Here is a 24,867-nt window from a genome sequence, read left to right as displayed (position 1 = left end):
GTGGTTAAGTGCCCCTGGATTCAAACCCTAGTACCAAAAACAGAAACAAAAACAACACTTGTCAATAATATATAACCATAAAATGATTCAGAGAAAAACAATCTGCAAGTCATCTGCCCAAGCATAAAATATGAATCATTTTGTCATTCAGGTCAAGAGCCTACCAAAAGTATCAGGAAGAAGCAATGTAACGAGCTGAGAATGGAGATAACTGAGTAAAAACCCATCCCTTTGGACAACTACATGGTGAACACATTGGGGAAATGCCAACTCAGGAAAATTTAAATGGACATGTTGAAATGCTGGAAGGTTAGGGAGAACATTGACCTGAAAAAACTCATTTGGCAGCTTTAACAAAGTCGTATCAGTATTCTGGGACTCCATTTCCACATCTATCAAAAGGAGAGCTTGGACCAGGTACTCTATGTGTTCCTTTCAGGAAAAATAACACAAAACCGAAATTTTGATGCTATAGCACTGAAACAGTTACAATCACATTAGGTGGCTGGATTGATGCTAAACTGAAAGATCTAACTACTGAACCAATAGGCAAATATATCTGTGTGTGGTGATGGAATTAAAGAACATTTCTCATAAGTTAAGATTATGCCATATTATATACCACATTGTTTGAGAAGGAACATTCATGAGAAAATGAATCAGTGGACATTATTGATATTTTCAAAACCTTGTAAGAAGATCTGTGTAAAGTTTATTGCAGTATTTCACATTCATCAATGATTACTCATTTCCCCCATTATGTCCAGGGACCTGCTAAAAGACAGGAAGTAAAAGGTATTTTAAAAAGAAACATTTTTTCTGGATGATGAACTAGAAAGAGGGGAGCCAATTAAAGAATTGGCCTTCGTTAACATTTCGTGTCATGTGGAAAAGAATGAAACTGATATCAAACATCTTGATTTGGGAATGTCAGTCTAATGGGAACAATCTTGCAAAATTTTATGAAGCGAGGGGGTGATTAAGGTAAGCCAAATTATATTAATAAGGTGACAGGCATCCAAAGTTCCACTTAAGACAAAGAGCAGTGGTACAGTATTCAACAGGGATAGTAGCCTCCACATTCCAAAAAGCCTGTGGAGCCAAAAAGAGTAAAACATGTCTTGGCCATCAATTACCCCTATTAGGATGTGGGTTAATTCTGAGTGGAATTCAGCATGGATCAGAAACATTATTCTTTTATAAAAACCACGGGGGGCCTCCAGACTAGAAAACCACCAACAGAATCCTGATTGCCAAATGTTAAAGAAAACCCAATTGGGCAGAAGGATTTATGTCATTCTAGAAGTGTAATCATGTGATACCATATTTTTTTAATGACTTCATCTATAAATAAAAAAAGTTCAACAGATATGATTAGCAATAAAAGTATTAACATTCTGAAGAGAATAATGAATCTCATTACTCCAAGGAAAGATTAAGAATTATAATTTGAGAGGGCAGAGCTGGTGCTTAGAGACGGCAGGAGCTCTTTCGCCATGGCTGTCGGGTCGAACCCAACCAGGATGCCACTGTGTACGTGGGGGCCCTAGGTGAGAAGGTTCATGAACCACTTCTGTGGGAACTCTTTCTCCAGGCAGGGCCCGTGGTCAACACCCACATGCCAAAATATAGAGCCACTGGTCAGCACCAAGGTTATGGCTTTGTTGAATTCTTGAGTGAGGAAGATGCTGACTGTGCCATTAAGATCATGAACCTGATCAAACTCTATGGACAGCCAATATGTGTAAACAGGGCATCTGCTCACAACAAAAACCTGGATGTAGGGGCCAACATTTTCACTGGGAACCTGGACCCAGAGATTGATGAGAAGCTGCTTTATAATACTTTCAGCGCCTTTGGGGTCATCTTACAAATACCTAAAATTATGTGGGACCCTGATACAGGCAACTCCAAAGGTTAAGCCTTTATTAATTTTGCTTCGTTTGATGCTTCGGATGCAGCCATTGAGGCCATGAATGAGCAGTACCTCTGTAACCGCCTTATCACTATATCTTACTTGTTCAAGAAGAACTCTAAGGGGGACCGCCATGTCTCAGCAGCTGAATGACTTCTAGTAGCCCAGAACCCACTCTCCCAGGCTGACCGTCCTTATTAGCTATTCACAGATGCACCCCTTTCACTTCCACCCCCAATCCTGGGGTGCCATCATTGGGGTCTGGGCTTCCTCCACCAGGCATGCCTCCTCCTGTCTCCTTGCTACCTCCAGTGCCGCCTCCTGGAGCCCTCTCACCTCCGGCCACGCCCCCACCACCTATGCCTCCTGGGGCTGGAGGACATAGCCCTCCATCATCAGGAACCACAGGGGCTGGACATCCTGGTCATGGACATTCTCACCCTCACCTGTTCCCACCAGGTGGGATGCCCCATCCAGGAATGTCCCATATGCATCTGGCCTACATGGCCCTCATGGCTTAGGATACTCACATGCTAGACCTCCACGCTCTGGGGGGCAACCACCACCCCGACCACCACCTGGAATGCCTCATCCTGGACCTCCTCCAGTGGGCATGCCCCCATTGCCAGGACCTCCACTTGGATCTCCCATGGGTCACCCAGGTCCTATGCCTCCTCTTGGTTTGTGTGGGCCTCCTCCACTGATGCCACCTCATGGATACACTGGCCCTCACTATGGCTATCAATGGGGGCCCCCTTGCCATCCAGATGCCCCCACCTCCAGTTCCCTGTTGTGGCCCACTTTGGGGCCCTTTCCCTTGGTAAATTCTCATTCTTCTTCCTCCTGTTATATCCTTCTGATATCCTTTCCATTCCTTGGACCAATCAGAGTTGCTATAGCTCCTTGGGGCTAGGGCACTAATCCCTCTCAGTTCCCCGCCAATGCAATTGTTTTTAAAGGAGGTTTTTCTTTTCTTTTTTAATTATTTATTATTTTTTTATTTTTTACATTGGTCCTTTGCAGATGCCCAGAGAAAATAAAACTATGTTGCTTGTTTAAAAAAAAATAATTATAATTTGAGCCAGGTGCATGCCTGTAATCTCAGCAGCTCAGGAGGAGGCTCAGGCAGAAGGATCACAAGTTCAAAGCCAGCCTCAGCAATGGTGAGGCACTAAGCAATTCAGTGAGACCCTGTCTCTAAATAAAATACAAAATAAGGCTGGGGATGTGACTCAGTGGTTGAGTGCCCCTGAATTCATTCTCCAGTAAAAAAAAAAAAAAAAAAAGAATTATAATTTGAACAATTTTCTATAAGAATTAACTAGTGAGCTATTGGGCTCCATCATCCATTGATTTCAAGGGATTGAATGTTTTCAGAATGACTTCATGGAAGGGCTGTTTGCCATCTTGGTCTCAGGAAACCAAGAGCCAAACAAATTTTCTTTCACATTCTATCAGATCATAAAAAGTAGTAGCTTTTATGTTGAGTTCTGAGAAAGTTCATCCTGTTGGAGCAGCTACAGTTCATCAAGTCTAAAATTTACATTTGGAGGAAACAGCTTTCTGCAGATTTACTTTTCTATGCCAACTTCCTAAGGAAATGAACAATCTGCTCCAAGATGGTGCCCTATCCTTGGCATCTTAGATGTCTTGTTCATTAGCAGACCATCCCTGTGGTAATTGTCCTCTGGACCCCAGTGAAATATTTAGATTGTTATAGCAAGCACCCAAGTGAATTCTCACAATCACACTCTGAATCCAAAATAACATTATTTCAGGCAATTAGCAATACAGGAAAAATTGAATGATGAGGCTACATGAACAACAGAAAACAGTTTGGTGGACTTGAAACTTGCATCAAAAGTAACTCAAGGCATACTTAGACTCTTGTGAAGTAATTGTGGTTAGTATAGTTACACTCACAATGAGTAGTCAAATATTAAATGTTAAAATAAGTTCTTTTTACAATCTTTTGAGGAATACTCTGATGGTCCCAAATGGGCATAAGGAATAGTTAATGGTGGAAATGACTCCAAAAGAAGGTGAACTCAAACCCAAGTCATAGTCTGTGGCTCTGTTTGGCTATAGTTGAACACACACCTGTCCTGAGAGCTATCTCTATATAATTTCTTTTTCTAAAAAATGAGGTTTCTGGGGCTGGGGATGTGGCTCATGTGGTAGCGCGCTCGCCTGGCATGTGTGCGGCCTGAGTTCGATCCTCAGCACCACATACAAAAAAATAAATAAATAAAGATGTTGTGTCCGCCGAAAACTAAAAAATAAATATTAGCAAAAAGAAGGAGGCTTACTTTAAAAAAATAAATAAATAAACAAAAATAAAAAATTAGGTTTTTTCATCATGGAACAGTGCACAGAGTACACATAAAAAACAGATCTGGTCTTATTATTCTGTTCTAAGTAATTTCTAAGTGATTCTAGCCCTCAGGAAAGAGAAGGAAAAGTCAGGGATATGGTGCAACCTGATACAATCTGAACTCAACTAAAGGAGACTCAAGGAGAGTTATTATAACCTTTAGGCCAACTGCACAGAGACCAGAATGGCTGCTCTGAAACTCTATGAAAGGAAAACTCATATAAGACTCTTATTCCATCCTAATCTGCATAAACCCAGCGAGCACACAGAGTAAATTGCTTTGATCCTACTCAAGAGATAGCTAATGAAAATGTTGAGCTTTATTCTTCAGCAGGGCAATGCACACAGGCAAAGTTGCCCCAATTGTTAAAAATATTAAAATATTTCTGTAACTCTTGAAAAAGAACTGCTGCCTGAACCACCTGGAGAGTTGCCAGCTCCTTTATTTTCCCAAGGTCCTCCACTGGGACCCCCCCAGACCTCCACGTGCTCCAGCTAGTACAGGGTGAATGCCCGATCCCCAAGGACCTTGCTGCCGCCTGCAGGTCCATTCTGACTGACAGGTGCCTGGAGAGCTGCAGTGATTATTAAATATTTCAATTATCCTATCTGTTCTTAAGCAATGCTCATAAGTGACTCTTTGGTGACTAAACCAAAGAGTTATTTTAAAAAATAATAATAATAAAAACAGTACAAGATGAAAAGGGAAATGCACAGCCATGCGTTTTTACACGACCCCTAGTTTTTTTATACTACTACCCCTAGTAGTTTTTATACTATTCCCTACCCCCAGCAATCTTGGGCTAGTCCCTTCCCAAGGTTGCCAGGACTAGCCCAAGGTTGCCAGGGGTAGGGAGTGAGGGGTTCTTAATTCTGCAGATCTGGGGCCTGCTATCGGAAGACGAATTTTTCTTGGTCTTGAGTGAGTGGCATAGCAATACCTAATCACCTCCTTTAGGAGAAGCTGAGAAGAACAGATCATAGCTGAGAAGCAATAGGAACCCCAGAGAAGAAAGGTCCCATGTAAATATGCAAGAGGATTAAAAATAGAGAAAGAGAAAAGTCATCCAAACCACAAATGTATTTTCAGATTGCCAAGGTCCTGAACTCCTGGGTCTTACGCACCTCCGTGTGAATGGCGCTCTTACCAAAATGAGAGGGAATTTAGCTCAGCTGAGGAACATATAAGGGAAGTTGAGGGAACAGTTCCAGATGGGGCAGTATAAAAACGCAGAAGGAACATTTCATTCCTTTAAAGAGTAAATACCACCAAAGGTCCCAGTTCAGCCCAGGCATGGGCGAGCTCTGAGCTTGCTGCACTTACAAAATGTGCCTTCAGGGGATGGCATGAAACTTGGCCATGCAGCAGGATTTCATTCATCTAGCCTGTGTTCGTAGTGTTTACAAACTTGGTCTCAGAACCAAAATATACAGTGGGAGGTCCTAGGCCAAAACTTAAAAGCAAATGACTTTTTGTGGCCATTTCTTCCATCCCCCTTTTCCATTTATCATAGCTCTCTATCCCCCTCCGTCTATCCCCCTCCGTCTATCCCCCTCCCGAGTGCATTTTGGCCAAGGGTATGAAGTTCATGTTCCATTCAGGACCTGGAGGAGTAAATCTCTCCCACTGGCTTTGGGCACATTCTGAGGGGGGAGAGAGGGCCCTATGGAGGTGGGGAGTCGGACGTGGTGGGGTTCCTCAGACAACAGACATGCCATCTTTCATCTTTTTGATTGCAGTTGTCCAAGTAACCAGGAGATTTGATTCTCATAGCTAAGCACCAGCACAGGGGACTTGATAGAGTTTGAGCTGAGGAGTGCCTTTCCTTCAGTCCACTGGGTGCCCTGCCATCACAGTAAGTGAGTTAAGCAAAGAGGCCCCCCCCCCCCCCGCAGAAGGGGAGCCACCAAAGCAGCAGGTACACCAGCAGGGAAGGGGACCATCAAGGACTATTTATCACTGACAAAAGAATTGCTGCCCCATGATGGTAATAAAAAGCAGACCAGTTTTATGTTGGCTCCTAAATTATTATTATTGATTTTTAAAGTCTCTACGGATGACATAGGTCTTTATTCAGTGTACCAGCAGGGAGCCACTCGACCCAATACCTGCTCACCCCATACCAGAGGGTATTTCTGAGCCCCCTCAGAGTTTTCCTGGGAGCTGAAGTCTGAGAAGTTTTTTCAGGGAAAAAAAAAATCTAATAATATCCAACTTAGGAACTGAGGCAGAGGTGGGGCCCGGAACATGGGTCTTCACGTTCTGTGAGGACACCCTTCGGCAGGACAGGACAGGAACAGGCTGCACCTTCTGCAGGACAGTCACACTCACTGTTCCTGGTGGCTGTGGCATCACAGGAGGCCCAGCCTATGTCCTCTTGTTGCTAGGGCGATTTAAAAATAGCTTCTGTGGCCAGGGAGGAGGGGGGCAGGGAAAGAAGAGAAGATGAGTGACTTTTTACAGAAAAACTACAGGCAATGAATCCTGCCTTGGTGCCATGAGGGGATCTTGTGTCTACTCTATTTTTTTTTTTGCCTGGAGGAAAAGCTTTATGTCCTGGGTCTGCTGTGGGCTCTTTCTGGGAAGGACCCAGCTGCCTCTGGAGAAGGCCTGTCACTTGTTGGGTCAGCAGGACGCGGGCAGGCCCTGGGTAGGAAGAGGAAACACCACTCAGCCTGCTCAGCTGGGACAGAGGAGGGGGCTTTGCAGGTCAGCTTTGCCAGCACCAGCACCGCAGTGGCCCCAGGAGAGGCTGCGGGCAGGGGAAGAGTCGGGGACCCTGCTGGGCTCACCAGCGACACCCTCTTCAGCTTTGTGCCTAGGGAATGGCCATTTTTGGTGTCCCTGTCAATCGGCTGGTGCTTTGCATAGGGCAATACCAGCCAGAGTCCCAGGCAGATGTCTCTCTAAATTTAGGACAATTTCCCAGTTCACTGTGAATGTTTGAAGCCAAGTGTCACAAAAAAGCTAACCAGCTGATTTTGAATATTACTTGGTAGGTGTCCCAGGAAGTGACCAAGGTACATTTCCCTCTTCATCTCTTCCTACTCCACTTTAGGAGACTGTATGTCACCATAACCTGGCTTTGGGAGAAATCAAGTAGCTCTTTTTTTTTTTTTTTTCCCCAAGAAAAGATTCAAGATTCTTGAATTAAACTGTGCCAGAAACTTCTTTGCTAAGCAGTTTCTGATTCCCTCAAAGAAACGATCAAATGAAATTGATAATTCATGTCATGGAATATTATAGACCATAGAAAAATCATCAAAGGATCATTAAAACATGCAAAAATATTTATAGTAAATTGAACAACAGGTCTCCAAAGAATATGTATGTAATCTCAATTTTTACAATTGTAAAACATATGTATATAAATATTATATCTTATTCAATATCAGATATGTAATTATATATATATACCATTATACATACATATATATATTTTGTATTTTATAGATATATGCATATATAAACAATCTGAAATTCTGTTTGTATTTTATGGATATATGTACGAATGTGTGTATACATATATGTATATGTACACAATTTTGTCTTCTGTATGCTTTTATTTATACTTCAAATTTCTACAAGGTGTGTTTTGTTTACCTAATAACATCTGAATGGGATTATTTTTTAAAAAAATCCATATTACCAAGGTGTTCTCCCTCAGGCATGTCCAAATGAAGGCAGAATAGTGGTCTAGTGACAGGATTGGTCTTATCCTGCCTTTAGAAACTCTCAGAGAGTGTAAAATCAAAGCAATGTTCCTTGGTGGCAGAGGGATGGTCGAGACGACCTCCTTAGGTCCTAAGGTCAAATCACTGCTTTAAATTTAACTTGCCCAAAAACCTTCCAGAAGGAACTATTTAGAACCTTCCTAACTGTCTAGTCATGTCATCAACCAAAATGCTCTTCCTCTCTTTCCTCCTCCGCTCTAGGCTGTAACTGATCCTTGTGGGCTCAGGAAAGGATGAGGCCCCAGGACCAGGGAGCCACCTAGAACCATCTAAGCACACGCACAGCCTTCCAGGGGCCTGGCACGTGGCCAGCTGGTGTGTGACAGGAGGATGGCCATTTGAGTGCCTCCCTCACTGCCTGAACTGTTCTCCAAGTCTCCACGGTGACTCACACCAGGCTGGCAGAATCTCACGTTGGGCAGGGCTAGCTCCCTTCTTTCTGCATCTGAACTTCCATTTCCTCTTTGGCTAAATGAGGAACTTCGACTTGATGAGCTCTAAGTTTCCTTCTGGCTCTGTGATTGACAGCAGTTGTTTGAACAGTTGCATCTCAAGTATTGGATGTGCCAAACCCCATTTGCCCCCTGAAATGTGCAAAGTCATGAGCTGCAAATCTAGGATTGAGGCTGCCAGAGTTTTGATGCTGGATGTCCCACAAAGACCCAGTTGTTAAAGAATTGATCCCAGGTTGGCAATTTGGGGAGGTGATGTAAATTTTAAGAGGTGGGGCCTTATGAAAGGGCCTTAGGGCATGCATTCATAGGAGACTGTGGGATTCCGGTTTTTTCCTCTCTCTTTTTGCTTCTGGTTCATCATGTAAGTGGTTCGCTCTGCTGCGCAGTGCTGCCATGATGTGCTATCCTTGTCAGAGGACCAAAGCAATGGGGCCACTTGATCTTGGGCTGGAATCTTCAAACCCATGAGCCAAAAACCTTTTATCTTTATAAGTTAATTGTCTTAGGTATTTCACTATAGTAACAGGAAGCCAACTTATACCCAGGCACGTGCTGGGGCCCAAGGACTGAATCTACTCCACAGAAATGTTTTGTTTGGTTCATAGTATTATAAGGGCACAGAATTTAAAAAGAAAAAGTAATGCATTTACAAATAGCTAAAGAATAGGTACATATTGAATAAAACCTATGTTTCTAGATTTTATTAGAAAATCATAAAAATCTGGCAGTGGATCTTTGTAGACTTAACCTGATGGATCTGAGAGGTGGACACTTCTTCTGGTATGGAGGTGTGGACTTTCCAAGTCTCCCCCAGTCCCCCTCATTCCCTACTGTCTCTTGGACTTGGAGACTGAATGGTATAGTTGCTGTTATCATTTTTTTTATGCCAAGTCTTTAGTCACTCATGCTCCTGTTTATCCCTTGCAAGCAGCTGAGTTTGCAATTTCTGATTCCTTGGGGGCAAAGATTGTCTTTGGATCCTCCACAAGGCTTTTCTTAGTAAGAACACGTGGAAATCCCAATGAATGTTTGCTTCTAGCTACCTAAAATGTAGGGTAGAAAGTCGACAACCTTTGTGTCTGGGGTTTCCCTGTATTCCTAGGTGAATCTCCCTCCTTTCCACAAAGCAGAAGGATTTTCTCTAAAGAGTAAGCCCCTGGTTAGCACAGGCTCTTGACTCATGCAGCCTGATTCCTGGCTTGTATTTCCTCGGACTGTGTGTAAGGAGGTTTAGCTTAGTCCAACTTCTCACTTAGAGGAGGACTTGGCAGATACTTCCATGCAAAGGGATTCCAGAATCCCCTCATATATCACTTTTGACATTCAGTTGAAAACACAAGAGCTGATTTCTCATGTGCCAGCCATCTGAAGACAGAATCTTCATCCTGTTTATCGACACTCTGGGTTTGGATGAGCTGCCAATAAATACAGAGATAGCAGCTTCTGGAGATGTGTTGGGGAGGAGGAAGTCAGCATTCCTATCTCCTCACCTCTGCTCTGAGCACTGTCTATTTGTCAAGTTACTGCTTTACTATCCCCACTCCCCCAGTGATTCTAGTTTTGGTTAAAGTGAAAACATGTTGTACTGTAAGACAGGTACTTCAAAGAGTAAGTCAAGAATAGCCAATTAGCTTAGGGTAAAGAAGTTGAGAAAAATAATATGCCTTTTATTTAGAAATAGGATAGGCATAAAACTTACCTTCCACACCAGGCTCTTTGGAAAGTGGGAGGAGGTGCTAATTGGGCAGGATTACAGGCATCAATTGGAACTGTCCCAGGAAAATTTTAAAAGTCAGATGTCATTATTTTTTAAAAGCTCATAATAATGATTTTCATTCATGGTAGGGTTGGGTGCTTCATGGAAAAAAAAATCTTGAGCCATTTATAGCAAAACTATTCCAGAGGGGAGAAAGAGGTTATAAGCTGTGTCAGTTAGCTTTCTGTTACTATAATCAAATGCCTGAAGTAATCAACTTAAAAGGGAGAAAGGTTTATTTTGACTCACATTTTCAGAGGTTTCAGTCCATGGGCACTTGGACCCAATGCTTTGGGCCTGTGGTGGCACAGTTCATCATGATGGGTGGAGTGTGTGACAGAGGAGGCCAATTCACCTCAGGACAGCCAGAAAGCAGAATGAGAGGAAGGGGCCAGGGTCCTAATAGCCCCTTCAAGGACACACCTGCATTGATTTAACTTTCTTTCACTATAGCCCACCTCCTAAAGGTTCTATTACCTCCCAATAGTACCATAGGCTGAGGACCAAGGTTTCCACACATGAACCTTTGGGAGACTTTTGAAGTACAGACTATTGCAATGGGAATAAGCTAATCACAGCTCATCTGAGAATTCCCAGCTATCCCTTTAGTTTTTACAATTCCTGTTTTTGCCAGCTGGGACCATAACATTGACTGTAAACACTTCCTACCTAAGAATTCAGCTGCTGCTGGGCATGGCGGTCCACACCTATAATCCCAGTGGCTCAGGAGTCCGAGACAGAAGGATCACAAGTTCAAGGCCAGCCTCAGCACTTCCGTAAGGCTCTACGGAACTTAGTGAGACCATGCCTCAAAATAAAACTAAAAAGGGCTGGGGATGTGGCTCAGTGGTTAAATGCCCCTGGGTTCAATCCCTGGTACCAAAAAAAGTATTCAGCTTCCACCTAAGTTCTAAATCTAATCAATTTCTGATTTCATTCTGCAGAAGACAAATCAAAGCAAATGACATGTCCTGAATAGAGTCACTGTTTCCTTATCTACCTGGAGCAGTACCGTCTGCGGCCAGAGTTCGATCCTTTTTCCACATGAGGTTACTTAGCCATTAGCAGCAACTTACCTGTCCTTACCTGGAGACTCCGCCCTACCCCCATGAAACGGCATCTGTCATTGCCTCAGTCTTGGTGGGCACCTCTTCTGGAGTTCAAGACCAAAATAGAGAGCTTAAACATGGCTTCACTGCAACAGTACATACAGACTTGCCAGCCTTCCACTCAAGATGTGGACTACCGCACATTCCTCCAGTCAGCGCCATGTGAATCCAGTTCTCCCCTCCACGGAGGCCCTCTTGCAACTCCACTCTTAAGGTTAATTTCTGTGTTGGTGGGGTTTTTATGTGAGTGGGAAGATTCCTTTTGGTAAGGGGAATGTACACTAAGATGCACAGGGTAGCCCACTTACTCCTAGCAGCCCACTTACTCTGGTTCCACATTTTGCTAAAACTGTGAATGCAGAACTAGAATACCTGAGAACAAGCGCTCAGGGCTGCATGGGTTACAAACTTCTCTGGATAGAGCTGACATAATATACTTCCTACAATAGGGAATTTGAGCTGGGTGCGGTGGCATGTGCCTGTAATCCCAACAGCTCAGGAAGCTGAAGCAGGAGGATCCCAAGTTCAAAGCTAGCCTCAGCAACTTAGTGAGACTGTCTCTAAATAAAATATGAAAAATGGCTGGGGATGTGGCTCAGTGGTTAAGAGCCCCGAGGTTCAATTCCCAGTACAAACACAACAACAGGGAATTTGACTGAGTCAGGTGGTTACCATCCAAATAGAGTGCTCCTTCTTTGGGAAGTGATTTGTGTCAACTCTTCCCACAGGTTTGGCTTTTCTTACATTTAGTCAACCCACAGGCTCATCATTTGGGGTGAGGTCATCAGAATTGTGCTACTCAGTTCACTTGGCAAGAGCCACAGCAGCTGATGCAGGAAGGGCTCTTGAGTCCCTTTTGCTAAAGGGCATCTGTGAGCCAGCTATGCAAGGAGACATCTTAATTTATGAATGAACTCCTTCAACTCTTTCAGTAGAGTTATTCTCCAGAGACATTTTTATGAGCTGTTACAGCTAAAGTCCTGATGGAGCTAATTATTCAAAATATTGACTCCAACTTTGAGGCAGTGTGGAGTTCAGTGAATCGATTTTCAATATCTCTGACTCTTACTGAGCAATTTATGGAGAGCAAACAGAGGCATCAGCTCTAACTTCCCCAAATGGCTTTTATAAGTGACTTATTAAAGCATCCCCCAAAGCCCTTTTATCTTTTAAAGATGCCAAACAAAATGATTGCTTGCTAATTAAGTGTTTAAAAATGTGGACTAGTATTTCCCAAGCTGGGCCCTATAGGAAACTACTTCTAAGAAATATTAATAATAATATTAATATAAATAATAATGTTTCAGAAAAATTCAGGGTACAAGAACTGGTACCCTGGGCAGAAGGTGCACAGAGGCCAGAAAAAGAGGTGTACAAATCCAGGATTGCCCAGAATGCAGTTTATTAGGAGTTTACAGACAGACACACATCCTGGGTGACAGCCAGACAAGAAGAGACCTGCACACTAAGGCAGGAGGAAGGGTTAATGTGCTAACATAGACAAAGATACGCTGCAGTCAGCTGAAGGTACCTGGGCTTTCTCAAAAGAGGAACAGTCTGTGACTGGCACAAAATGTTAGGCTTGTCCCCAGTTTCTTAGAGTGTCCATCAACAATCCTGAATGAGTGCATCAACCTTCAAAAGGGCAATGGAGGAACACCACAGCATCCTTGATAGCCCATATTCTGTGCCACATTTGTGCTTGCTTTGTAGGTTAAATACTGGGACCAGCTTCTCCAGAATTCTGGTGAGTCATTTTTCTTGGGGAAATTTACAAGAGAAACGAAATGGGAGGAACTACAGCCCCATGGCTGTAGATCATATAGAGGCTGCAACTGAGCCCGCTTGTCTCCTTCCCTGAGTACCATTCCAGAGCCCTTCATCACAGCTGGCCACTCTGTTGGTCTAGGTGGCTGGCCTCAGAGCTTTCTAGCTTTTTACCCTGAGAGACTGAGCCTTGGAGCCATGGCAGCTGTGCTTCTGTTTATCATCAAACTTGGATGTTGAGCATTTTCTCCCTGGCCCCCAAGGGGTAACCATACCCTACCCTCTCTTTATAATCAAACCAGATGGTGACTGCTTTCCTGCTCTGCTGTTGGCACCAGCAGGCAAAATGGCCCATCGACAGCCATTATTAAAAGCTTCATGGGAATCTTTCTGGGTCTCCTAGAGGAAGCATTTTCTCTCTGAAAATCAGAACCTCTAAACTCACAAAGGGCAGATTTACAGGGTTGGAAAACATAAGTTCTCCCCGTGGGTCTTAGGAGTGATGGTAAGTGGGGCAACTCCTCACCCTCTCCCTTGGCTTCTGAATTCATGTGTGTTATCTATTACAGGCCCAGTACCACGAGTGTCAGTTTGTATAGAGCAGTAGCTTTCAAAATGGGACTCGGGGCCCCTTTACACTCTAAAAATTTATCACAGCCCCTCCCTCCCAAGAAACTTTCTTTGTGTGGGTAATAACTCTTGATACTGCATTAAAAATTAAAACTGAGAAATATTAAAAAAAACACTTCTTTTAATTTGAAGTTGGCCGTGAGGAACACATTGCACATTAACAGAACATCTTAGCACAATTATTATGAAATTAGTTTCAATTTAAGGTTTATGAAACCTGAAGATAATGTTGGAACATTTCAGATTGTTCCAGAATATGAAGGAGCATAATAAAGGACCAGGCTTGTTAAGTGAAGTTTACTTGCCTTGGTTTATAATACCCGATTTCTAAGAGAAGGTATGAAATGTGCTAATGTTTTGGAAAAATCGTGTCTATTTTGATGAGATTGCTGCCTTGATTTACTGATTAATTCTTCACCTATAAGATGCAGGTTTTCTTCACTTTCTGTGTAATCTGCCTACATAGCAAAGATTCTTTAATGTTAACTTTGTTATAATCTTTATTATTCAAGAAAAAAAGTATCACAACTACGAAAGAACTTACAAGTTTTTACTACCATCTCACTTTATATGGTTTTTAAAATTGTGATTGCTGTTTTGATTAAATAGCCAAATATCATTTTTCAGGCACTCATAATCCCATCTTAATAAGATGTCTAAATCTCTTCTGACATCTGTTTGAATTTTGCCTCCTCAAAATCAGATCCAATTATAGAACTGTAAGGGGAGGAGGGAGCATGATTCAGGATATCTTTTATATAAAAATCCATTCTGAGATTTCCCAGAGGGCTCCTGTGAAATTGCAAAGATTTGTTCTTTCACCTTATAAAAAGAGAGGCGCTAGAAATAATTAGGGTTGTTTGATACATTACTATTGTGAAGTTTCATGGGAGAAGTTGTCAAATCAGAAGAGACAGTTAAATTTGGATAGGTAAAATATTTTAATATAGATTTCAGGTGTTACATAATTCGTGGGCAGTCCCTGGATATTTGTCAGTGTCCTTGCTTTCCACACATTTGAACTTCAGAGGAAACTTCACTAGCTACACTCGGCCGAGTTTTCCATATGTCAGAATCCTGATGACATTTTGCATGATGATATTAGACAACAGTGATATTAGTCTTAATTTCGGTTATTTAAAATGTTAACCTGGTCAGACTCTTAATTCTTTCACTTGAATCTAGTATGTTCTACACCGGGGATATACATCAGACTTATCCTATGGAGTCACATAAAAACAGACCTCTATGCCATATTTCTTGAATCTCTTTATACTCTGGGTGTATTCCTGATACATGCTTGCTGTAATCTTGGTATATTACTGCATTATGTCTCAGAATTATTATGTTACATCTCAAAGTTTTTCCTCTCTTAAAATTATGTTCATCCATTTTTATAAATCAGAACATTCACTGACTTCTCTGGAAATAGGCTTAATCACTACTCTTAGAGACATGTTGTCTAAAATCCTATCTTGGAATGGCTTTATCATCTTGTTATGCATGCCACAGGAACAATCAAACTCTAATTGTCAAGTTACATTGTTCTTATTAGGAACTCTCATCAGACCTTTATATTTAAAAATAATCAATAATAAATTAACCAGTTACTTATCATCCAACATAGTTTTATTTTGCTCTGATGCTTGTCTGCTATCAGCTACAGGCCTTCAACAACAACAACAAAAAAGCACCATCTCACTGCCCTCACAGAGAAGGACTACCCCAGGTACTTGGAACTATTGACTCTTCAAAGAATAGACTTTTGCATTTGCTGGTAAATGGATGGAACTGGAGAATATCACGCTGGGTGACATAAACCAGATGCAGGGAATCAAGGATTGAATGTTTTCTCTTATGTGTGAAAGCCAGAGGGAAATAAGGAATTTTCTTATGAAAATAGAAGGGAGAACAGTGGAGTAGAGGAAAGGGAATAAGGGGGAGGGAGGAGGGAGGAGAGATGGGAAATGGAGGAACAGTGGAATGAAATGAGCCAAACTATGTCACGTGCATGCGTGAATATATTACAGTTAACTCCACTTTTATATATAACTACAATAAAGCCAATTTAAAAATAAATCAATGAAAAAAATTTTTTTTCAAAAAGGAAAGAAAAAAAGAATCGACATTTAAATATAGGTCTCCGAGGCATGACTTGGGCAGCTTTTCGGCCTTACCAGTGTTTTAAGTCTGAACTTCCAGATGCGGTGTATCCAGTGTTAGCTGCACTCGACTGGATGAACTGAGAAGGAAAAGCTTACTGTAGTTATTGGTTTAGAATACTGTTAATGTTTGAATGTCCTCTTTTGCACATTTGAAGGCAAGCAAGCCCTTTCCTTTTCTCCTTAAACTTTGTGTAACCCACACACACACAGCCACCCCCCCCCCCCACATACACTACTTCCTTTTTCAGGTGAGAAACCAGCAACCAGAGAGAGAAAGGCATGTGTTCTAGATCATACCATCAATGCCAGAAGCAGGTGGCATCTTGGCTGGTCAGCACCTGAATTTTCCTACACAGTGCTACTCCAGTTCTTTTTTCTTTCTTTCTTTATATATATATATATATATATTTAGTTGTTGATGGAGCTTTATTTTATTCATTTATTTATATGTGGTGCTGAGAATTGAATCCAGTGCCTCACACAGGCAAGGCAAGTGCTCTATCACTGAGCCATAACCCTGACCCTCTTTCTTTCTTTCTCTTTTTAAAGAATAACTTGTGGGGTTTTTTTTTTTTTTTTTGTAATTTTTTAATTTGTTGATAGACCTTTATTTTATTTATTTATATGTGATGCTGAGAATCTAACCCAGTGCCTCACACATGGCAAGCAAGTGCACTACCATTGAGCCACAACCCCAGCTCTACTCCAGTTCTTTGAAAGCTCTGAAGGTTTTGGCCCCTCACACCTGTTCTCACAGTAGTAAGAATGAGGAATTTACCCACAGGGTAGACAAAATTTAAGTTACCTATTTGAAAACTGAGGTCTATCTTTGCTTATTTACCTGATTACTTGCAAAGTCATTGAAGCTGATCGATCACCAGAGTTTCATCCTTCTAAACTGAAAAAAAAAAAAAAGGCACCCACTTTACAAGTTGTTGTGAGCATTAATTTTAGAGCCACCATAGGGAAGGCCTGGCACTTTCTCTAGCAAAATATGCACTTGCCACTCCTCTTGCCTTAAAACATGCACACACCTCCCCTAAGGCCACTTAAGAAAGCACTTTCTATTATTCCTTCTGTCTCCTTCTGTAGACCTGTCATTCAGAATATCAGCTGTGTGTCCATTCACCAAATAGAGAAAGACAGCTGTAAGATAAATGGATGCCTTTGCACTCTACATACATGTCCTCGGGGACTATTCTAAGTTATGGTTCCCCACCTAATCCCCAGGCCATAGGAATTTGACTATTAAACAGAACTGACCTTTAAGCGTGCAAACTGGAAAAATCCAGAATTCTCACCCCAAAATGAATCCACATTGCCTTGTAAACCTAGACATCACCCCAAATTTTAAAGACTTGTGGCATGAGAGCAAAGGAGAGAGAACATTTTCAAAGACCTTAGGATTGTGGAGAGCTCTCAAGTAGACCCTGGCTCATTTCCTTTGTAGGTGTTTCATTATTGAGATTCAGCTTCTTCCTAACACCTTCCATTCATTCCTCCCCCATAAGGGAATCTTCAGGGAAAGGCACATCAGGAGGCCCAGTCTCCCAGCATCAGGCTACCACCTGGGGAGGGAGTCTTTTGCATAACTTTAGCAAAGGAATTTAGCATCAGTGTGGATTAAAAACACATCTACCTTCAGTCTAGGAATGCTTTAGACCCTAACAGCGCTGAAGGTGTTACCAAAAGCTCAGACCTTGTCCCCAACAATACAATAATGGGGACATGGTTTGAGAAAAAGGAATAAGAAGTTTTATTGCTTTTCTAGCAAAGGAAAAACACAGGCCACTCCTGTCCCAGAGACTGTGCTTCTGCCCATCAGTGGGAATAGGGTTTTTTTTTTTTTTTTTTTTTTTTAAAGAGGTGATCCAAAGGCTACATTCCAAGTGTCCTCTGTCCAGGAGCTGTAATTCACTTGGTAATTTGGGAGATAATCATTTGTTAGAACTTCTGGTACCATTTCCAAATCTGAATTACTTGGTTCCTGTGTGGGTGTGTGCTCAAGGACAGAGAACTCTGCTTAGGAGGAGGAAGAAATTAGGAAGGGGGAGAGACTACAGTGGAGGAGGGAGAGAGGAAGAGAAAGGGACATGTCCTTTTAAGTCGCAGTGGCAGAGCAGCAAGGGCTATATCCAAAGCATAAAGTGGACCACCGTTATCAAGGGTTTCAAAGTTAAGTCCACATATGCTTTGAAATGTCTCCCTTTGATGCAGCCTAATCTAGAGAGTGACTTATTCAGAGTGATTCTCTTCTCCTCCTTCTCTCTCTCTCTCTCTCTCTCTCTCTCTTTCTCTCTTTTTTTTTTTTTTTTTTTTTTGCTACTGGAGATTGAACCCAGAGGTGCTGTACTACTGAACTACATACCCAGCCCCTTTTCATTTTTTATTTTGATAACGGTTCTCACTAAGTTGCCCAGGTTGCTCAGAACTTGTGCTCCTCCGGTCTCAGCCTCCTGATTCACTGGGATTACAGCCATACACCACCATGCCAGCTCTGAGCAATTCACTTCTAATCAGTGAATGTGGTGGAAATGATGGAACGTGACCTTCAAGGATGTTAGAGAAGACACTGCTTCTGTTTTGCTTTCTCTTTTGGATCATGTACTCTTCAGGAAGCCAGCTACCATGTTATGGGGATATTCAAGCAGCCCTAGGGAGAGGCCCCTGTGGGGGAGACAACGAGGTCTCTTCCCCAGAGCCTTCCCAGTGACCCCTCTTAGAAGCAGATCCTCCAGCCCTAGTCAACTCAGAGGAAGGCTGCAGTTTCATGAGCCCCAATTGCCCCTAAATTCCTGACCCAGGAACATTGGGAGACAATAAAATTTTATCGTTTAAGCCACTAAATTATGTGGCATCTTATTTATCATAGGGATGCTAATTGTTTCCATAGCAATAGCAACAAAAGATAATGCGGATCAGTGTGAGCACCCGCTGACAGCCTGCTTCTTCAGAGGCCCCTGGGCTGACCTGCTGCCTGACACCTGCTACCAAGTTCTGCTCCATTGGGCCTGGGCTGGGCTTCCCTGTGTCTTCCAGGCTGGGTCAAGGTCTGCCGTGGGAAGCAGAGATGAACCTTCCCCTCTTCATGTGACTGCCCTGAAAGTGTGTGGAGTAAGTGACCATCCCCTCTCCACGCCCCCCACCCCTGGCCTGTTCTCTTCCGCTGGCTAAGTGGGTAGAGAGGGAAGGTGGCACATTTTGAATGACTTTGGAAAAGAGCTATAGTTTGTTTATAGAAAAAGCAACTGTACTTTTTTTAATTTGTTCTTTTTAGATATACATGACAGTAGACTGTATTTTGACATATACATACTGGAGTATAACTTCCCATTCTTGTGGTTGAACATGATGTGGAGTTTCACTGGTTGCATATTCTATATGAATGTAGGAAAGTTATGTCCAATTCATTCCACTGTCTTTCCCATTCCCATCCCCCTCCTTCCCTTCATTCCCCTTTGTCTAATCCACTGAACTTCTATTCTTGTTAACCTTCACATATCATAGAGAACATTTGGCCTTCCCACTCCTCAGTGTATACCCAAAGGATTTTAAATCAGCATACTACAGTGACATAGCCACATCAATGTTCATAGCAGCTCAATTCACAGTAGCCAAGCTATGGAACCAACCTAGGTGCCCTTCAACAGATGAATAGATAAAGAAAATGTGGTATATAGACACAGTGGAATATTATTCAGCCATAAAGAAGAATGGAATTATGGCATTTGCCAATAAATGGATGGAACTGAAAGTAACTGTTTTATTTCCTTTTCTATCTTCTCACAACACAGCGTCACCAAAAAGTACATTGTTCCCTCCCCTCATATACCAAGCACTTCTGTAACTCTCTGTAGACACCAACACAGTGTCCTACACCAGTTGAATTCAATTCTGAAGCTAATCAGAGTTAACACAGACCCCCCAGGATAAGAGCTCAGTCCCATAAGACTGCACCCATTTGAGACGCTGGTTGCAAGCAGTATGTCCCCAGGTTATGTTACCCACAACCTTTGTCTGACTTACTGCATTTCAGAGGTTCTCACAACTGCTCTTTGGGGTTCAATCACTAGCTAGAGTGGTTCACAGAACTCAGAGAAACACTTTACTTCCAATTACCTGTTGGAGGATGCAACTCAGGAAGTCAAGTGGAAGAGATGCATAAAGCGAGATTCAGGGCAAGGGGTGCAGAGCTTTCACGCCCTCTCCAGGTGTGCCACCCTCCCCACAGAGACACAAGTTCAGCAGCCTGGAAGCTCTCTGAACCCTGTCCTTCTGGGTTTGTATGGGGGCCTCATTTCTTAGTCATGATTGATTACAGCATTGGCCATTAGTGATTGACTCAACCTTTAGCCCCCCCTCCCTGCTTCCAGGAAATTATGAGGGTGGGGCTGGAAGTTCCAATTCTCTAATCACATGGTTGTTCTTCTGACAGCTGCCCCCATCCTCAGGCTATCCAGAAGCCCCGGGCCACCTGTCATCTCACTAACATCCTGAAGGCCACTTGTACCTGGCAGACTCCAAGGGTTTGTGTGCCAGGACGTGGATGGGGAAGACTGAGATCAAATATACATTTCTTGTTATATCATAGTATCATAGCCTACAATTAGGGCACAGTTCTTTATGCATCAGCCCAAGGGAGGCTAGATTCTGAGACCTTAAGAAATGGTCCTGAACTACTAGATAATAATAATAATAATAGCTCCAGCAATGATGATAATGAGCCCTACCATCATACTTAAACTGTGCCCCAGGTCCTGGTCAATGTGCTTCGTGTGCATCAAGTCATTTAATTCTCCCAAGTAGCTCACAATTATTTTCTCTTTTGACAGAACAGAAAACTGTAGTGCAAAAAGTTTACAATCTGCCCAAGGTCATACAGCCAGCAAGCTGCAGAGCAGGATTTAAAGCTGGGTGGCTTCAGAATCCATCCTTGTGATTATAACTCCATATTGCCTTTTCTCCTGATTCTAGATTATTCTAAAACTATACTGAAAGCTTTTATAGAAACAACATAGCAGTTGCTTTGTGTCAGGACCTGGGCTGAGTGCTTTCCATGCTCTCAAGTTAATGCCCACAGTCAATGAACTATTCATTTGACACTTATTTACCCAGCACAGACACTTTTTCTGATCTTTGTGGGGACACAGCAGTGACTCAGTGACTCAGGCTTGGCTTTTGCCCTCAAGAATTTTTCAGTCATAAATAACTATACTTTGAGGTAGACAGTAAGTAAGACTTGACTTCCCAGAGAGGAAGAGAGCAGTGTATGGTCTGAATGTCTGTGTCCTCCCAATATTCGTCTATTGAAATCCTAGCTCCCAAACGGTATTAGGAGGTGAGGCCGTTGGGAGGTGATTAGGTCATGGGGACAGAGCCCTCATGAATGGAATTAGTGTCCTTGTAAAATATGACCACGGGGCTTGTTTGCCCCTTCCACCATGTGAGAATGCAGCTTTTCCATCTATGAACCAGAAAATGGGCCCTCACCGACTCTGAACCTGCAGGTGCCTTCATCTTGGACTTTCCAGGCTCCAGAACTGTGAGAAATAAATTTCTGCTGTTTCCAAGTGTGAGAAATAGAAAGTTCCATTTTCAAAATATAGTAGTTAGCCTTAATTGGGATATAAAATTCAGTTGTTGCCATTTTCTTTCCCTTTCCTTTGCCCTCCCCAGGTTTAAAATTAGCCAAGCACAGAGATTGCAACCCTGAGCTCCTCCTGTCAGCGTAAGGGCAGTGCCGCATTACACAGAAAAACAGGTGGGCTGCCTGCCCAGGTGTGCTTGCTTGCAGGATTTTCTTTGGTAGCACGCCCTTGGGCAGAAGTCAAGTTTGCCTTGCTGAGCTACTTCCGAGCATGTGTTTGATCCCTCGTGGTACCCTGGTATTTCTAACAATCTATGACCCAGTTCCTGATGTTCTGTTGTAGCAGCCCAGATGAACCAAGATGGTGACATGCCCAAGGAGCTGGGGCATGGGTAGTCTCTGAGCAGGCTTCTTGAATAGGCAGCAGTGGAGCTGGTTCTCAAGGATGCGGTGGTTGGAAGGAAGAGGCAGGGTGAGGGCATCTTAGGAAGAGAGGCAGCCTGAGAGTTAAGATGAGAACAGAGAGCCTTCACGCTAACCAGAGGCAGAGCAAAGGGATAGAAAGGTGGGAACAACGTACTGGGATGTTTTCAGTCTTATTTCCACGCCTAGAAGTAGTTTTATAAGGAGCCATAGTCTTAAGGCTGCTGTCTGTGATTTCAGAGAATCAAAGGTAGAGCCTGTGAGGCCTTCATTGGTCAGGCCCTCAGAGTCCCCAGGACTCTCCTTTATCCTGGAGAGAAATATCGATATTAATAAACCCTCCTGCCTGATACAATTTCTTGCCATCACCCCCCACCCCCCAATCAGTTTCTATTTGGAGAATGAAACTGGCCACAAACAGAACTTGACACTTCTGACTGACCTGTTGAATAAACACACAGATGCTCAGGACAATCACTTCACACCCAATAAATGGTCACCAAGGCATCGACTGCATTGACTGCACCGTGGGAGATGTAAGAGCAGCTTTCCATGGGATTCCCTCTCCCCTGAGCCTCTCTGGCAGCAGGGAATATATTTGTGACCCTATCTGCTCCCCTATATCATGTGCTACGTACACTCAGGGCAAAGTCATGACTCTTGGTCCCCGGATGGGGGAAAGCGCTTTCTTAGAGATGGAACATGCTTTGATACCTGTTTTCTTTGAGATCTCAGGGAAAAGCAAAATTCAGATTTATGGGGCCTGAAGCTTGTATAATTTGGGGACTTTTTAAAAGAAGAATAATAGTAAATTGTGAATACAAGGTGAGCTTTGAAGGTCACTTTTTATTTAGAATGACTGACGAAATCACAACATGTTTCAAATCTTAAATGGCTAACAAATACCATAACTATTACAAAATCCAAAAAACTGATAGAATCTTTATTAGCTCCTTGACATATGAATTAAATATTTTTTCCTACTTTTTTAGGCTCATGCCTTTTAGATCACTGCTTCGAATTGTGGTAATTTTGTGCTAGACCTTCAAAGAGAAGATGAGTCAGTCTTTTCTCTAGCATGTTTGATCAAAATTATTTTCTTATCTATTGATAGTTTCAAAGTTTCTTTCAACTTCATATTTGTTGGAAATACCATGTAAATGTTTAGGATTGTTGTAAATTTGGGGAAAACTGCCCCCCCCCAAACTTCTTTCCTGAATGATTGCAAGACTTGAGAGCATATCACATTTTTTTTTTCTGAATTGAGAATTACTTATTGATTTATTAACTTCACTGTATCATGTACCATGAGTTGTAGGTTATTCTCATTGGTGCCAGTTTTCACGTTAAATGAGGAGAAAATGTGCATCTTTTTTCCAATGTGTTCATATCATTCACTTTTTCAATAACTGAATAATTAAACAATCCAAAAGTCTATTTGTTATTATTCCATGAAAAGTGATCTCTTCCTCTTACTGAATTACTGCTTTTCATATAATTAAATATTTCATGGTTATAACTCTATTCTTGATGTCAGAATAACTTCTTTTTATTCTTATTTTTTGATTCATTAAATTTTTTTTCTAAAACCTCTCTCAGTTCTTTAGTAAATGTACTTAAAGATGACCAAAAAAGTGCCCTTCATATTTCAAAATTAGGATTCTTCACTCTAATTTTTTATTGCAAAGTTCCCAAAGTGTCTTTCTTTCAAAAGGAATTAAATGACACATTGAGTTTTATGAACTTGCAAGTAAATACCCTACTTATTTGTATTTAAATTTCTCCTCTGAATCTTCAAAAGTATACAGTATTTAAAAGATGATTATATCCATGTGCCAAGGCTTGAGCAGACTTAGCAAGCATTAGCTACCTAATTACAGTGCTGGGTTATATGGGACATAGTCACATTGAAATGAAGCCTCTAGTCCTGGAAATTCTGGACAGAAATATTCCTCGAATTCATTTTGTTCCTATATCAGACAGCTAACAATAATTCATCTATTCAAGGAAGTGATTGTGATTTCAAAGCATATAATTATATCTCAATAAATATAAATTATTATGTCCCCCATTCAACTTCCCCTTAACCAAATACCCAAATATCCATAGGTATGACAACCTTTCCTGACACGGAAGAGAATGTGATGGAGAAGAAGTTATAATGGAAAGAGATAATGATCTTAGTCAAAGGCAACAAATAATGTTATTTTTAGGGAAGTATTCAAAAAGAGATGGAGGTAACTAAAGAACTCCCAATGACCAATATGGGATAATTTGTGCAATGAAAGTTACAATTATAACCTATAGAAATATCCATGAGTTCACAGTGATGTAAATAAAATAATCAATTAAATAAAGAAATGAATAAGAAGGGACAGGCTTTCTTTTAGAATTAATAAATTATTTTTCAATTAATAAATGTAGAAGGAAAGATGAATATAAAAAAGTAGTCACAATTTGGCAAATACCACAGTAATAATTATTCAGGGCAAGAATCCTTAATGGATGCTAAAATCAATCAGTAAATATAAGGATAAACAGTATATTTGTACAGTATCAAAGTAACAGCTCCATTAGATACTTGTTAATTACTTGGGGGGAAAATCAAACTTACAGAATAGAAACCTGGCAAACAACATCTTAACAAAGTGCTTAAAGTTAATAACTCTAGTAATATGCCATATGTCAATATAATACAAGGACATAACATCACTGTCATATCAGTGAAACATTTAGTAGTCCAGTGATTAGGAATATGCAGGACATCCACTAGAAATAATGGGCAAATTATCGTATCTCCGACCTTCTACCACTCTGAAAGAAGCCCAATGCCTCATAAGATTTTAGCTTCTGTAAGCAGTACTTAGTGATATTGCTCTATCCATTTACCAATTGTTAGTCAGCTTTCAGTTACTGTAACAAAATACCAGAGATAAACAAATTTAAAAGGA

At 41.8% G+C, this 24,867-nt stretch overlaps 1 pseudogene across 1 annotated transcript in view; it reads left to right on the top strand.

Annotated features, from left to right (window-relative positions):
* LOC308653393 (splicing factor 3B subunit 4-like) overlaps positions 1 to 24,867 on the top strand; it is a 110,526-nt pseudogene that overhangs the window by 35,782 nt on the left and 49,877 nt on the right. Inside the window, exon 3 of the transcript in view lies at positions 1,523 to 2,735. The product of the transcript in view is annotated as a splicing factor 3B subunit 4-like (transcript). The remainder of the gene's footprint in view (positions 1 to 1,522; positions 2,736 to 24,867) is intronic.

The sequence above is a fragment of the Spermophilus citellus genome (genome assembly GCF_964194105.1).
Source record: "Spermophilus citellus genome assembly, chromosome: 7".
In the NCBI taxonomy this organism is placed as follows: Eukaryota; Metazoa; Chordata; class Mammalia; order Rodentia; family Sciuridae; genus Spermophilus; species Spermophilus citellus.
The sequence above is the reverse complement of the archived record's forward strand: the minus strand, read 5'-3'. Positions and strand labels throughout refer to the sequence as shown.